Raw genomic sequence first — 16573 nt, forward strand, 5'->3', positions numbered from 1 at the left:
TCTTTCTGGCTGTGGCAATGGTCTGCATCAGCATGTGTCATATCTGCAAGTGGGACATGGCATGCCCAGTAGGAAATGAGCACTGGTCATATTCATTTAGTCACCAGCATCGTGAGAGTAGGGAAAAAGTGTGGCACATTCTAGCTCTATGTATTTCAGCCCTTTAAGACCAACAATCAAAGAATCAAAGCAGTACTGTTTCTACCTAAGCAAACTGACAAAAAGCGAGGAAATAATTTTCAAATTTATGGTGGAAATTCTGAGAATAAATCACAAAAAACTATTTTGATCCCCCATATTTAATCGTAGAGGTGGGGTCCACCAGAGGCAACATGATACAATTTTATCCCGATACTTGAGTGACAATATGATATTATTGCGATTTTAAGCATTTTGCGATATTGTGAGTACTGCGATACAATATATTGCAATTTAACAGTTTAACTGCATTTTGTGTCCATCCATCCATCCATCCATCCATCCATCCATCCATCCTCGTCCGCTTATCTAGGACCGGGTCGCGGGGGCAGCCGGCTAAGCAGGGCTTTCCAGGCGGCCCTCTCCCCAGCCACAACTTCCAACTCCTCCTGGGGGACCCCTAGCCTGGGTATACCCAGACTGCCTTGCGCGCTCGAATTTAATTTCGAACTGCGGCGGGGTCTGGAAACTAGGAAGCATTCTTAGCCCTGTTTTAGGGATCCAATCACAGAGCGGGGAGGGACGGCGAGACGATGACGCGTTCTACTCGGCATTTGGAAGCTTTCCGGATCCAACATGGCTGCTGCAGACGCAAAACTCTCTTTAGCTGTAGATGGTGTTTTAAATAGTTTAGAGCGAAAGTTGAAAGGCGAAAGGTCTCTCAGCGGCTCCGCTGTCCCCCGGCTGGTAGCGAGATCACCGGTAGTGGGGCTATTAGCGCCGCACCGGCGGTCTCGGTGGCTCGTTGCGCCGAGCCGCCGAGACCGTCACCGCCGGTGATCTCGCTCCGAGCCGGGGGACAGCGGGGCCGCCGAGAGACCCGCAGCAGCTTGTTTGTTACCCATAAAATCAGTGGATGTGTGTGGCAGAATGACATGAGGGGGAATAAAGCGTGAAAATAAATAATCTTGCAGAAAGCGAGAACTGGAGAAGCAAAGCAGCAAACAACACTCTCTCACAGACACACACACAACAACCATCCATTTCTGTTGCTCTACTACGTCATCTGGTATAACTGATCTGATTGGCTAAGAGCTACCTACAGACGCTTTTGATAGACATTCTAAGCGGCCAATAAACGGCTCAGGAGGATCGTAAACCACACCTCCTCTACGGAAAAATGAACGGCAGGTGTCCAGACCTAATCTCAAATGAGATTTGGTCTGGTGTTAGCCAGGCTAGGGGACCCCAAGGCATTCCCAGGCCAGGTGAGAGATATAATCCCTCCACCGTGTAAATAAATTCAATCAAGAATTGTTTTGTCAAATAATAGAAAATTTATTTTAATAGAAGTCTTTTTATTTCTCTACAATGAGAGTCAAACCCACAGACTGACCAACAAAGTTGAATTTTTTCTGTAATGAAACATAAAGATAGCCATATCAATACTTGACGGCCATGAATAGATCACCACGCAAAATAATGCAATACTATGCTGTATCGATTTTTTCCCCACCTCTATTTATAAGTAAAGTGAAGAGTTGCGTTCACCGTTTTGGTCACCCCCGACAGCTTTAAGTTTATTTGAACTTCGCCGTCATTGTCTAACAAATACTTGTTGTAGGGCACAAGGTGTGATAATGTGGATTTCATTTGTTTAAGACAACAGTTCTGACAGGGGACCGAGATGAGAAAAGAACCTAAAGTGAGAAGCAGTGTCATTATCACTCGAGTGAGTTTTACATAGCTTTAAAGCCTCTTACAAACGGAGCCATCAGATAAAGTGGAGGACATATCAAATGGGGCTGACATGATTTCTTTGAACTAAATGATGAAAGGTCTTAGAAGAGTCATATTTTCTTTGATGGATTATATAATGATAATTATAGATGTCAGAGTTGATCGTGAACATGCATAGTTTATAATCGCAGCTTAAACACTTGGTGCATAACAATGGCCGTGAATACCAGAGGGTGTATATGGTACTTTGTATCTTGTGTCAGAACACAAGTCTTTGATCCTCGGTAAAGCTATGCACGATATTGCATATGAGTATCAGTAGTAGGAGCAAAACTCAATAAAGTAAAATACTCTTGGTCATTTTATTAGATAGGATTCTGGATTTAAAGAAAAAACTGGTGAAACCTTACACTTCACATGACATTTAAAACTTATGATTGTTTGTGAAGTTTGACGTAAAGTAAGATTAACCTGCAAGCACAACATATGGTGATATACTTTATGATGTTTTGAAAAAAAACACCTGTTGTGACAGGTGCGTCGGAGGAAGGTGCAATCTTAAAAACAATGAGAACTCCCACACACTGTCTCGCTTCTTACTGCTGACATATTTATTTGATTGAACATTTTGGTCCGTCTGACCCTGCCAGGCATATTTTTAAAACAAGTACTTAGCCTCAGGTATAGCAACCCAATTAGACAGTATGCATGTGCTTTCCTTCTACAAGAAGACCCTGTATTTCTGTTAGTATCACCATGTATTCAACGGACAAATGTAACTGCCTTTATGTTGGACCCAAAGTGCCATGTAAGATTAGTGAAGCGAAGCCCACCTAAAATAAGGACAAGCTTTACCATGCCCGGAGAGTGACATCACTTTTGGATTTGAACCAAGTTCGAGCTGGTCCAACTTTTGCAATGTATTCTTGCCATTTCCTTAGGGATGTGGAACACAAAAGGCCCCCGTGAAGAAAATTAACATTTTTCACAGTTCATTGAGCTCATTTAAATGAATCAAGAGATGCAACTGACTCATTTTCATATAGTATGGCAAAGCTGATGCCAAGCACAGCTCAGTATTAGGCCATACTGTATTTACATTGTTATGAAAATGTGGTTGCAAAGGGAATTGGGGAGGGCTTAGGTGTTAAAAGTCTGGCCTCAAATTAAGCTCTGGTCTGCTGCCTCTAAACCACAGGCTGTATAAAAGAAGTGGACGAAGCCACTGTGATGTCACTGGTCACTACTGTTTTGAAGCCTTGATTTTAGCATTTTGGCCATTAATATCTTGGGTTTTTTGAAGCCAGAAGTGACCATATTTGGACAAGAGGGTGAATCTGAATAAAGAACCAGAGGACACTATGCATACCCACCTATACCAGCAACCTGAATAAACCTGGCTCCCGGTTACAAAGTTAGCTTCCTTAATTCAAGGTACGGCTGGGCAGTAATTCATAATTTATCATCTTTCATTGGATACTTATCGTGATGAAAGAAATATCGAGATATCGTGATACAAAATTACATTGTCTAATTTGATAATAACAAGCACTAGGGATGGGTGATATGACAACATACATTACCAAAACAATACAAAAATGCTTGTTGTATATATTTTTCTATAATGTTTGTATTGCACTGTCAAAAACCAGCGGTCGAATTACATTACAGCAAGGTTTAGGTAATTTAGATTACACTTTATGTTCTGACCCTTGGGGGCGAAGCTGGAGCGAACCATAGAGGTGCGGAGTATGGAGCATACAAAAATAACCTTAACTATGTAGTTATTTTATATAAACAATTTATTAACCGAAAACCTTCTGTTTCGTCATTTATGTCATTATTGAGATATGAAATGATCTTTATCAGGATAGAAGATTTTTGCTATATCGCCCAGCCCTAATTCAAGGTAATCCAAAAACAAGTTTCCGGCTATTTAAACATACACGGTTCCCCTTGGACACACATTGTTACACCTATATCCTAAATACACAGTCGTTGTGGTAGTGACTTTTCAATCACAAGGCACCCTACTTTATGATCCATTTCACTCTAAATGGGACCATCATTTACAAACTGAGCATCATTCTGTATGATGTAGACCCGAAACTAGCAATTGCGACCATAAAAACTACATCACGCATGTCATGTTCGTGAATTCAAAGGTTTATGTGTTTTTTGTGGTGACGGGCCAAGACATGGCAGAGTAAGTCTCAAAGGAAAAAGTAGTGAAACCTTGCCAAGAACTACACCGAACAAGGTTATCCTGGGCTATGGAATTATATGAATAAAACAAGTAAAAAAATAAATTAATAAATATGCAGTGCATGAGTAATAGTTGAAGTTTATTTTGATTATTTCTGGTTATTTTGTAAATTATCTCCAGTTATCTAAAGTTCTTCAGAGCAATAGAAGCAGTTTGTTTAATTCTCTTCGAGGTTTATGTCGGCGTTTGATTTACAGCATATTTGGAGTATTTTGCATAGTCTCGGAATATTGCCACCAAACCAATCCTATGAAAAGTTATTTCCCTTGGAGGACCATTTATTTAGTCAAGGCCGGAGTAGTTTAGCGGGATGGCTTTCATTTCACGGTTCATACTCTCAATGTGATTAATAAGTAAAATGCTGTTGAAGAGAGAGAAAAGCCGTCATTCAATCCTATCTCTCTGGAATGGTAGGAAGACAGAATATCCTAGGGCATTAGAAGCTGTTGTCAATCACTGCACGGAAAATCAAGCATATTTGGATCTGGTCTGACAACTCCTCATCTGGTTTAATATTTCCTCAGCTAGCTAAAATAAGACAGGAAATATAAGGAGTGGTAGATATTATAGATCAGCACACCAGAGCTGCAATCAGAACAACCATACAGGCTTATTGCAGATTGTTCTCATTCATTTCTTCTTTTATTCCAACTATGATGATGTATTTATTTGATCTGTGACAGTTGTTAACTGATTTTATGATAGCTGATTTGGTTAGGAAATGGTTTCGGTTTCTGAGCTGCAGTGCTATGGGAGATACCTCCAAAATATTGCATTGCGGAAAATGATCACAGCCAAATTTTGCATCACTGGATGTTTATTTAACTACACTGTAGATCGGGGTGGGCAATTAATTTCCCCAAGGGGCCACATGAGATACTGCGAAGGCTGCAGAGAGCCGGACCAATATTAAATATTAATTGAATCACTTTATAAAATGCATTAAATGATAAAGTTTTGAGCTGCTACTGGTAGGAATACATGTTATGATAAGATTGGAAATATGGAGTAAGTCAAAAATAGCAGTAAAATATAGTGAAAACTCCAATCACCATCTCACTTTTCCATTTATTTTAAATGCCACAACTTACATTCAAACCACAAAAACAATGAGCATGTATGTTATGCAGTAAACCAGCGATTTGGAACTTTATGCAAAAAGCAGTACGTGTTTTTGACAAGGTAACTCAATAGGCACGCACATACATAAATCGCCATCAAAATAAAAGCACTGCGGTTGTATTGATTTCTAATTTCAAGGTAACCTCATGCAGGTAAGGTCTGTAGATAGATATATACATGTCTGTGTCCAATAATGTCTGTCTAATGATGAATTTCATGCATTCCATAAGGAAGTATGCAGAAATTGAACACGCTGATTATAACCTAACCTCAGTTTTACCAATGGCAGCAGACTAGACACTTAACTAATGGTCAGACCGTTCAAATCTTGTCAGACACAGGTAGGACAATTACCAACAACAGCAGATCTAAATGTTTGCTTCAGACAATCAAAAACAAGGCACCACAAACTACAACACTATCTGAGTTTGAATATGCTGAGCATGCTGTCATAATGTTGGCTGCTGTATCAATGCATATTAGTTACCATATGCAGATATTGTAGAAATAAGTCATGACAAAATGCTGGCACTCTTTTAACGCTCATAATGCAGCATCTTGTAAAGTGTCCTGGCCGGAGATGGGGTTGCTTTTTTTCCAGCACACTCAGCAGCAGTTACACCCACTCACACCTGGAAGCTGACCAGTACGAGCACAGTATGACAGTATGATCTCTTTGACAAATGAGCAACCTCCCGCGATCTGCTACCAAGGGGTTGGCTATATAAAAACTATGAAACTAAACTTTCCTCAAGCTTTTTTACTTCAATTAGTTGGGACTATACAAACTGCAAAATAAAGCTTAATTAAAGGAAAAACAACATAAAGTGTCTTATTGTGGTGCCACTGTAAGGCTCCAGAACAGCTTCAGTGCTCCTTGTCATAGATTCTCAAAGTCTCTGGAGCTCTCCTGGAGTTATTAAACACCCTTTTCCCCAAAGATATTCTATCATCTGGTGTTTTCATGTTGGTCGTGGAGAGTGCTGTCTAATATGTCAGCCTTTAAATTCCAATAGCTGCTCAAGTGGGTTGAGAGTGACTGCAGAGGCCATAGCATGCACTTCACATAACTTTCACATCCATTAAAGCATTCTGTGACCCCTCATGCCCTGTATGGAATTATCTGCATTCATTATAATGCTCCACTCATATTCATTTTTTTTTCTTTAATCTTCTGTCTGTATATAGAGCAAAAGTCTGTGAGGGCTAATATAGCCAGATACAATCTGTTCTCTCACAAGTCTATAGCTAGCTAATATTACCCTGATAACAGTTTATATCATCAATTAACCCAATTGATAGTAAAATGTTGGTATCATGACATTACGTTTCTGCAAATGACAGATATGTTGTAAGACAATCCCTAAGTCAAGTTACATTTAATTTTTGATCACATTTTTACATTTTCACATCACATTCAATGTGGCATTACATGTCTGTTATCTGTCGAATAATTATAGTTTATGTTGTACCTTGACTTTAGACTTGGAGCAAATGACATGGGTCTTATTTGAGACTTGGACCAAATGACTTCGGTCTTATTTGAGACGTGGACCAAATGACTTGGGTCTTATTTGAGACTTGGACCAAATTACTTGGGTTTTAATTGATACTTGGACCAAATATATTGGGTCTTATTTGAGATTTGGACCAAATGACTTGGGTCTTATTTGAGACTTGGACCAATAGACTTGGGTTTTAATTGAAACTTGGACCAAATATCTTGAATCTTATTTGAGACTTGGACCACATTACTTGGGTCTTATTTGAGACTTGGACCAAATGACTTTGGTTTTCATTGATACTTGGATCAAATATCTTGGGTGATCTTTGAGACTTGGACCAAATGACTTGGGTGATATTTGAGACTTGGACCAAATGACTTTAGACTTACTTTAGACTTGGCCAAAATGACTTGGGGAGATATTCCAAATGTACAATAGAATATCTCCCTCATCACCACACAGTAGAGAAGAAAAGGTCCACTTACACTGCTATGATTAAACAAATGAATAAAGGCTACAATGTCTGCTAGTAAATTATACTATGTTAGTTTTAAAGTTCATGAAACAGTACAAAAAACGAATTAGTGAGATAACCTGTTGATACATTTCACAGCATAATGATTTAGATGTTGGCTGGCTGCTGCTGCGGTTCTTTATAGCTGCCTCTCTCTGCCTGTCTCCTCTGCAGAGGGCACTTTCACTGTAAACAATGGGCAACACTTCATTTATAACACTGCATGAACCTAAGGGAACAACAGTCAACAAAGTATGGGCATGCATATTAAAATCATTTTATCAGTGAAAATTTAAGGTTCACATTAACTGTTAGAACACACTTACCACATAATTAATTTCGATGTTGAGTGCTTTGCAATAACTAACTGATGAACGAGAGCCAACACTGCCAACACTGTGGACGCTGAAGATATCATCACTCATTGACTCGGAGCCTTGCAGGCCTTCTCAGAGTTTAAAAAGAAAAGCAATAATATTACAACACATATTTATTATGATAGGTAGTAGTAAAGCTGTAGCGTTATTTATGTCTTCTTTCTAAGGAATTAAATTAAAAGGAAAGCAAACAATATTCATCGTAAAGGTGTAGACTGAGGTGAAGCTTATTCCTGCTCCTTTTACACAGCATATTCTAATATTCACGGCTAGGTATTGGCTATACAAAAACAAAACAAACCTGCCTAACCCTACCTATGTTTTATAATAGTTTAACACCTTATTTTTAAATCCTTTGCTTTTTTTAAAGCACCTTTTTTGTGTATGGGCTACTGATTCGTCATTTACATTTTCAAATTCTTGTCAGGATTCCCACTTAGACATTAGTGTTGTCTCCCCCTACCTGTCAGTTCTGAACTTTGTTTTTGTTTACACCGCCATGTGTTTCAGTCATGTGCCCGGGCCCTCGCCAGTGTCCTCCTTTGGTACTTCCTGCCTCCTGCCATTTTCTCTGTCCACCTGTCCCTCATTTGTCATCAGTTTGAGTATTTAAACCCTGTCTTTTCAGGTGAGTTTGTCAAATTGTCCGTTGAATTTGTCAAAACCGTATGTTGCCTTAAATCCATGTGAGTGAGACTAGTACTTAGTTTAAATTTATATTGGAGAGATTTAAGAAAATTTTTGTTCTGTGTTGAATCTGGCCTGTTTTTTTAAGTTATCTTACTGTCGTGTTTGGATTATCTGCCTGTGTCTGACTGCCTGCCTGTTAAAGAACCCTGCCTGTACCTGGACTCTGTTTTTGCCTTCTGGACTGTCCTGTTTTTTTGAATAAACCAAATCACTGCAAGTTATTTGGATCTGCTCTTGATTCCCTGTCTGAGTCCTGAGAATTCTTCTTTAAAAAGATAAGCTAAATGGTATCAAGTGTGATTTAACTGCCACATTATTTCTGGAATGTACCCAACTAAAGCCATTTGGTTGATTTGATTTCATTTGTATGATCCTTCAATTCATTTTGTAATTCAAAGCTCATTTCCATTGAAGTTCGTTTCAAAATTTAAATTGTGACACCCTTGTTTTGTATTTTTCAGACGTTCCTATTCCCATGATTTTACAGTGGCTCTATTTACTTTTTAACAACCTCTGAAAACAGTAAGGAAGCAAATGATTTTGTGCTTTGTTTGTAATTATGGTTATTTGTACCTCAGCCACAAAACTGCTTTGATTTTCAAGTTTATATCTACATCATCGTCATTATCACATTTAACCCAAACCAGCATTTCTTTATTTATTCAAAGTCTTTCTTGTTCAGAAATCATCTGTTTTTTTCCCCATAGCATTTAATCATAAAATGTATGTGATTCTGGAAAAACACTGATTAGTATTTATCCCATTTGTCAGATTATACAGCACTACAGCACATTAACAACTATTTGCAAATGCATGCTTGCTGCTACTTGAACAACTCTGCAGCCTTTGATTATTCTGAATCTCCTCCATGTTGCACCTCTGGCCAAGCAAAGTGTTTATCTGCAGGAAGATACAGAGTTCAGCTTAAAACCTCCGTACACTCCCTATGGCTGTGTATGCATGATTAATACGGCTTGTGTGCATACAGTACACTCACCATGTAACCAGTGTGTGCCATGACTCATACAGCCCTTGGCAGGTGGGACAATATCCATCTAATTTCTGAGGAGTGTGTTGGTGCCATCCTCTGCTTTGTCATTTTTAACGCTGCACGATCACCTGTCATTTTGATTAAGTAAGCTCTTGAATCTTCTCTGGTCTTATTGACTTCAATTTCCATTTTCACATACATACTCATGCGCTGTGGCTAGATTCAGGAGAGGAGAAAAAAAAGCCTGTGACCTGTTTTGAAGTCTTGTCTCTAATGACTTGTCTCTTTCTGGGTGCTCAGCAATGTTTTAAATATTGCATCAACATCACACACTTTCATAGCTGAATTATGAATGAATGTTGGAGGATATGTACAGAAAATTAGCAACGATGAATATAGTAATAGTAGATGCTGTAAAAAAAAAAATGTGTATCTGACCTAACCTGACCTGTACAACACTATATTTGTGTGCATGTGTGTGTGTGTGTGTGAGTGAGAGAGACTGTATTCGAACACGGATGTTGGATTCAGGGACTTTGTGCAAATGTCAGCAGGCCTCTCAGCACCTCCCAAGCAGTCAAACTGGAAATGGCACAGAGACACTGCTGACCATATGGCTCTTGTAATTAATCGTGCCGATTAATTTTTGGCTCGCCCTCGATGTCTGCACAGTCACTTATGTAATACCAGAACCCTACGAGCCAGCACTTCCCCAAGCCTTTCATTATGAATGTTAGAATATGAACAGAAGGTCGTGCGGTGGTAAGGTTAACGCCACAGCAGAGAGCTCTTTTCATTCACAAAAACTTTGAGGCAATTTAGATCAGTCTAATCATTTTATACGTTATGCATCACATCAGCAGCATGGAATAAGTTAGAAATAATGAAGAAATATGATATCATTCAAAATATTTTTTTTCTCCTTGGTTTTCAATATGAATTCAGTTTTAGACTAATAGCATTTGCCTAAATTAAAGACATCGCTACCACAGCACTGGAGGAACTGTATTCAAAATCTGTGAAGGTAGATAAATCATCACACTAATCTTTTGAGCAAGAACAAAAAATCAGCCAATATTATCAGCCGATATTAGGTTTTTTGAGATATATCAGTTATATGAGGCCTGGGCAATTATATGATCAATTAGAGATTGCGATACATTTTAGGTCGATGATGGTGATCAGTTGTGAGCATATTTACTCGATGAAACATGTGACAACAGCCAGTTGTCAGAGTCAATCTCTTCCTGCTTCACTTTTGTTTGTAAGTTGCATGGGAAGTAAACAGAAAGACAGAACATGGAGCTAAACACGGAGTTGGGGGCAGCGAAATGAATGTCAGCCATGACCTGGAGCAGTAAACCAGGGAGGAACAGGTAAATAGAGCAAAGGAAATTACAATCTACCTGTCTCTGTATCGAGAGATACTAACATTCACAGCACGGCAATTCACACACGGGTATGGTGCATTCATTAGCGTCGGAACAACTTTGGTGTGTTCAACAGCATAAGAGACATATAAAAACTTACAGAGACACAAGTTATTACTGAATTGAACTTAGTTCAATAAAAAAGTTAACAAAACATTATCAGCGTGGGCTTTCTAACAACAACAAATGTGTTTAATCATTTGAAGAAGTACCACCAAAGTTATTATGCAGAAAGTCTACAGATGCTTTAAAACTGGCAGTTTAATATCAATATAAAAAATTGTGATAATAACCAAGATTGGATGATATGAAAAAATATATCGTGATCATGTTTTTTGCAACATTGCCCAGCCCTAAGTTATATTTATTGGTATCAGTGTTCTGTATTTATTTCCAATATGCACCAATATGGATTTTTTTTTTTTTTACAGAATTTTATGCAACAAAAAAAAGTTTTTTTGCTAATTTAAAAATGTTGTCATATCTTTTTTTGTCTTATTTTGTCCAGCAGATAACAGAGACAACAGAGCGGAAACTTTGAGCATTTGGTTAAAAAAAAATGTCGACAAATAACAGCCTTCTTAATCATGGTTAAAGCTAAACCAGCCCAAAAATATCAATTAGCATTTATCAGCCAATATATCTGATTTTTTTTTTACTCCCCAATATCGGCATCAGCGTCGCCTCAAAAATCCAGTATCAGTCGCGCTCTGCTTATATTTGCACTTGCCATTTTTTTCCCCTCCCAGACAATGACACTAGGTATCCTCTGAAACATTGCAGTGCATTACACCCAGCCCTGGCTGAAAAACAAATGAGGCATTGCAGCACTAAGTAAATACAGAAATACTTTACTGTCATTGCACATAGCTAGTGACGTGCAAACAATAGCGAGTACACATGGCCTTGATATAGGCCAAACACTTCAGAGTACAAGAGTTATCTATTATGTATTGTGTACCGCTCAGCTAAAGTAATGTATCCTCGAGTAAAGGTGAAGAATTGCCTGTGGGCACTTACCAGATGTTCATTCATAAAACAAAATATATTCATTTTAAATGCCCAGCTTGTTTCAACTCACCTATACTGGATTTTTTTTACATCTCACTGTGACTGTGAACAATATGCATCTTGTATATCTGATGTAAGATAACCAGAAGATGCTATCGACGTCATGTACTGAAGGCACGGGTGCATGCCTGTGTCGCAGGCTGTGAATCTCATTCTGTATCTTTCATAATATTCTTTCCTGTTTATGCTGGGCATGTTTTGCCGTTTTTTAATGACTTTATTTATTTTCAGCCCAGAGATTTGAGGTGACCTATAATTGAGGTGTACACTTTGTCTACCCTGTACAGCGAAAGCCCTAATTTGTATGCACTGAGCCGTCAAAGAGTGTGCGTCACCTTCTGTGTCGTAGGGCACCATGCTAATCGTCCTTGGATGACTAAAGACCTCGGATTATGACACTGTTTTTCCCCCTTTTTTCCCTTATAGGAATGCAAAGGTCGGGCCTTCAGAATATTAGTCGTACTATCTGCGTGCAGGGAGTCAGAGGGTGTCGCTGGGGGGAGCCTGAAGGGCTCATGCTAGCTGGTTTTCGAGGCTCATCCTTCTGCTGCGCTCTCACCTTAACTCTGGGATTGATAAGACTTCTGCTCCTGCAGCTGTGCTGCTCTGGAGCGTTGCACAGTGATAACAGACCAGCGAGACGTCAAGCTGTTATCTCCTTGATGCTGACATTCACCTCATATACTTGGTAACATGTGTCCAAAAGGTACAGTGCTCTCACTGAGAAAGCTGCAGGGAGCCAAGGAGGCAAAACACAGAAAAGGAAGACACATGCTCATATTTTGACAACTAAACACAGAATGCATTCACAAACAGACACTATGTTCTCTTACTGAAGAAGCAGATTTGTGAGTTTTACTAATCCATATTTATATATTACCACTATTGCTTCTGCTAGGACTTATTATCATCGTTAGCTGGATTGTCAGAATGCAGCAAAGCCAACCTAGAAAGCAGCAATATTGGCGTTTTTTCTTTTTCTTTTTAAGAAAGCTGGGCTAAAGCATAAACTGTATAACAATAACGCATGTAGCCAGTTTGACATCAACTTTGACAACTGTGACAATGCTAATGCTAATTTTTGCTGCAAAAACAGGTTTAAAACCATTAAAGCAAAATGTACATCCCGGAAAGAATAAAGATTTGACTTCTTCAAGGGTCTTTGAGTACAACCAAACTTTGAGTGCAACAAAGGATTTTTCTGAAGATAAGGGGGGAAAAGCATCTGAAATAGCTATAGCTACAGCTACAGATATAGCTAAGGCTAGGCCCATACTCTGTAAAGCTGTGGTTACGCCATCATACCTTACATAGCTCACATTTATCCTGGGGTGGTTTCTGGTCAATGAACAACACCCATCTGCCACTCAAATTGACCACATCCTTAATTATGCATAACTCTCAGCCTTATTATAATTTAAAAGAAATGAGTTATGAAAATTCACCCCCGTACAGTTGTCATGAACTGGGCAATTAACAATAGACACCAAACCCCTTCTTTATACCAGACTGTAAACAAGTTCATTTCTGCTGTAAAGTTGGGTATTTTAATGTGGGGTCTATAGGGATTGACTCACTTTTGGAACCAGCCTCAAATGGCCAGTGGAGGAACAGCATTTTGCCATTTCTGCCTTGGCTTCATATTTAATCTTGTAGTTTTCCATCTGGGCTAAACTCAGATTCATTATGTTCCCCTTCGTAGGTCATATGCAATTAGATTTTTTAAGATGTTAAGATAAAATAGATCTCTTGTTCTATAATTTACATAAATCCTATTAACAGATACATAGTCATCTGAATTAAAAATGCAGTTGAACCCAGTTTGAGCAAAACAATTGCATAGAAACTGTCAAAGTAATTCAAAAGCTATCTCCAGTGTAAAAATGAGAGAGGACACAATGTACGCTTTGAAGCCATCATTCCTTTTTGTTTCAAACATGACAGAAGTTGGACGGAACCTGTTGTGAGACAATGTGTTTTGAGACACTTTGTTCTTCAGAATTAAATTAAGTTTTACATTAAAAGGAGGTTTGTACTTCATAAGCGCCGGCAATAAAAGGGAAGGATGTACCTTATCTCTGCCTGTACTCTCGCTGGCTTTTATTACGGAGGTAATTTGCATTTTAATTTGGAGCTTGAACCTGTGCTTAATAGAATTAAACTGAGAGACACATTGACATGGTTTTTCTGACCCCTCCAAGGCCTGCTAGTACAGAATCACTCAAGTTGTAGCGAGGCATGGGGTTGACCCCAGCTGAGATAAGCCTTAGAGGTAAACATTGGCTCCTTAAATGCCAATTATTACCATCATTTTCAACAAACTCCCTGCAGAGTCAGTGCATTAACCTGTAAAATGGTGTGTTATTGAGAAAACACAAATCAACTAGATATTTTGATTTACCTCTACCCATAAAATATTGCCTCTTTGGTGTACAAAACTGGAAGACCTTGCACAGAAAGCAAAACAGTATTGTCTTTTTTCTCTTTAATGCACAGCAAGATTGCGGTTTGTTTTTCCATAATAACTCCCAGGCCTGTATCTGTGAAATTGGAAGTGGGCTTGCCAGACATTTGAATGTTTACAGCAGCTTTGAATTTCCTATTCCAGTCAATATTAGGTTAGGCTAAGGGGGAAATAGCTTGAGAGGGGGAAGTGCTATGAAGCATGAACAGCCTAGCTGTCGACCTAGGAGAAAGGGAACCAGACAGAATGAAGTTTGGCATTTTATAATTAGAGATGAGGGGCTGTAGCAGCAAACAATGCATTTCAACTTGCACATGTCAACGTCTCCTACTGTAAGTACAATAGCAGGAGTGAGATGTAGCATGAGATGCCTGCCTCAAATAATAAACAGCGCATGTCCACCAAAGTATGCAACTGTTCATTTTATTACACGATCAGTTTCACTGCTTTCACTACTTCCGTCTTAACAAAAAGAGGATGATTGTCTCCACTGCTGACATTTAGTTGGCTTCCTATAGACGCTGCTCCTCCGTCTGTATACAGTGTGAGTCATAGTCACAGGCAGACAAGTCTAAACATGATGTTCTTCCAACAGTTGTCAGCCTTGACCTTTAAGGTGGTTTTAATAAAGGTATAATTGACACTGAAGACTGTTGCAGAAGAAATACAAAAAGCTAGAAAAGGTCTGAATGAAGCATAATTTGTCCCAGGGCCAAATTAGTGAGATCTGAAAAGATCATAGCCATACTGAGCGCAGTCAGCCACGACACCATGCGGTATATACGGCTTTGCTCATCAGTGCAAGGATCTGGTAATGCCTGCCTACTTTACTAGCACGTTCCTAGAAAGTAAACAGTTCCAACAAGTGATTGCTCACAAAGAGGTGGATTATTTTGAGTAACCAGATCATGATTACGGTTTTAAAGATTTTTTTAGGTGCTTTCACAAACTGAGAGCCATTTATTGTAGTTCCATTATGTTCGAGAGAAGGCAGGCATACAGTTGATATTTACACTTGATATTAGCACACCAAATCTAATCTACATTGATAAACAGCACAACAGGTAAAGGACACATGCGTTTTTTTATTTTGAGGTGGACTGTCCCTTTAAATATCTAGCATTCTCTTGAAACAAAATAACTGTGGTGTCCAACCATATATTAGGAACCAACATTAGTTATTGCAGCCATCTTTCACACACAATGTATGCAAGAAAGTAACAGATGTGGAGAAAAACACCAGCTCCAGCTTCTCTGACATCTTTCACTCTCAACATCTGTGCCTTGTCCATTACTCATAGTTGAATAAAGGAAATGAGGCTGCCATAAACCACAGATTAAGACACAAACTTGCAAACAATACAGATTGCTAGATAGAACTACATGATCCATGAACTACTGATCCAGGAACTGCTGCACTCCTAATCAACCAACAATAAACATAAACACAGACAGTAACAGAGTGAGGCACCTTACCTTTAGCCAGGTGTTTGCTCTCTGTCTGCTAGGGCATCATAAAGATCAATTCATCTAAAACGGGGATGGGCAACTTAAATGCTGAAGGGGGCCACAACTTTTAATTGACACTACCACAGGGCCACATAGGCCTATAGGACAGTACACTTAACCAGATATGATTAAACTGCTATTTTAAATATGTTTACAGTGCAGTAACTTAACATATTTCATGCACAAATGCATGTATAACAGTATGAAAAAGGAATACAAAAGGTTTGAAGCAAATACAAAATAACCACTTACTGTGATTTCTTTTTTTTCAGTGCAATAACAGCAGACCAACATTAATTGCAAGAATACATTTTGTGCATTTTTACACTGCACTTTTAAGATTTCATGCTCAAATGCATGTAGTTGTACTGAGGGCCGCTTAAAGTTAGGGCCTCCAGTTGCCCATCCCTGATCTAAAAAAAGTAAGTAAGCTAGCTGACCGGGCTGCTGTCAGTAGCGGTGCCAGCTAGCATTGGAGTTGCTAGTGAGTGTCCTTAAACATCCTCTTCAGTGTCACTGTTGTATTTTGTTATAGATTCTTTAGGTAAAATTGCACATCATAGCCTGTTTCACCACTGCAAGTTCATACATCTGCATATAATTAGCCCGCATTATAAAATTATGTTAAGTCCTGTCAGTGTGAAACAGCGCCTCCATGTGGCCGCCAGAGTAAAAAAAGACAGAACACAATAAACTCTACATTTTATGTCTCTATTGAAAATCATATTGAACCCCATTTATGTGTTTTATTTCCTG

Source organism: Centropristis striata, chromosome 12, assembly GCF_030273125.1.
Source record: "Centropristis striata isolate RG_2023a ecotype Rhode Island chromosome 12, C.striata_1.0, whole genome shotgun sequence".
NCBI lineage: Eukaryota > Metazoa > Chordata > Actinopteri > Perciformes > Serranidae > Centropristis > Centropristis striata.